Source organism: Etheostoma spectabile, chromosome 5 (assembly GCF_008692095.1).
Source record: "Etheostoma spectabile isolate EspeVRDwgs_2016 chromosome 5, UIUC_Espe_1.0, whole genome shotgun sequence".
Taxonomy (NCBI): Eukaryota; Metazoa; Chordata; class Actinopteri; order Perciformes; family Percidae; genus Etheostoma; species Etheostoma spectabile.
The window spans coordinates 3,066,049-3,066,893 of NC_045737.1; positions in this window are offsets into that span (position 1 = coordinate 3,066,049).

Sequence of the window (845 nt, forward strand, 5' to 3'; positions counted from 1 at the left end):
AGCAGCCAGCTCCAAGCTAATGTTCAAGAAGGGTAGGATATTTATCCAACCTTGCTGACTCAATCATCCTGCTAGTTTTCACCCCTCGTTAAACCAGACCTCTGGTTACTTGTCTGCCATTCTTAGCTTGTAATGCAGTACAGAAACTCCAAACTTCCTTAAAGTTGCTAGCTAACGCCAGTGCTAACTAGCTAGCTCAGTTGGACTCACTGGCCAAGACATTTTTAGTTGACCAAAATGTTCAATTAACTTGATGAAGTGAAAACACACTGTGAGAGGGTCAAAGTTTAAGGAGAAAACACGAACAACACGAAAAAACCAGATCACGCTATTTTAATGTTCACAATGCCATGGTTAGCATTGTTAAGCCTCTGTCACATTGACAGAGGCCATAAATTACAAAATAAACATGAGCTGAATTGAAGAAGACTTGAAACTAGCCCTCTCCCAAGAGCCATCACCTTATTGTGGTGGAGAGGTTTGTCCCTATGAACTTGAGGGCTGTGCTGTCTGAGATTGTGCTCCTTTTAGGTCTCCCATGTCAAAAGTGGTCTCAGGTGAGGGGGCCAGACAAAGAATTTTCATAAACCCCTATGATTCATTGAGTCATTCCAAAAAAGCAACAGGGCACCTCCCTCTCCATCCCTGGGCCCACACGGTGCCAGTGAAATCAAGGCCTCAACGGACCAGACCCGCCGAGGCTGGCACTAGGGACGTGGACCTGGCCCACCCTAGGGATGATTCCAGGCACGTCCAGCTGGAGGAGACCTCAGGGAAGACTAAGGACAAGTGGAGGGATAATACTCCAACCAGGCCTGGGATCCCCCGTCGGGAGCTGGTTAATG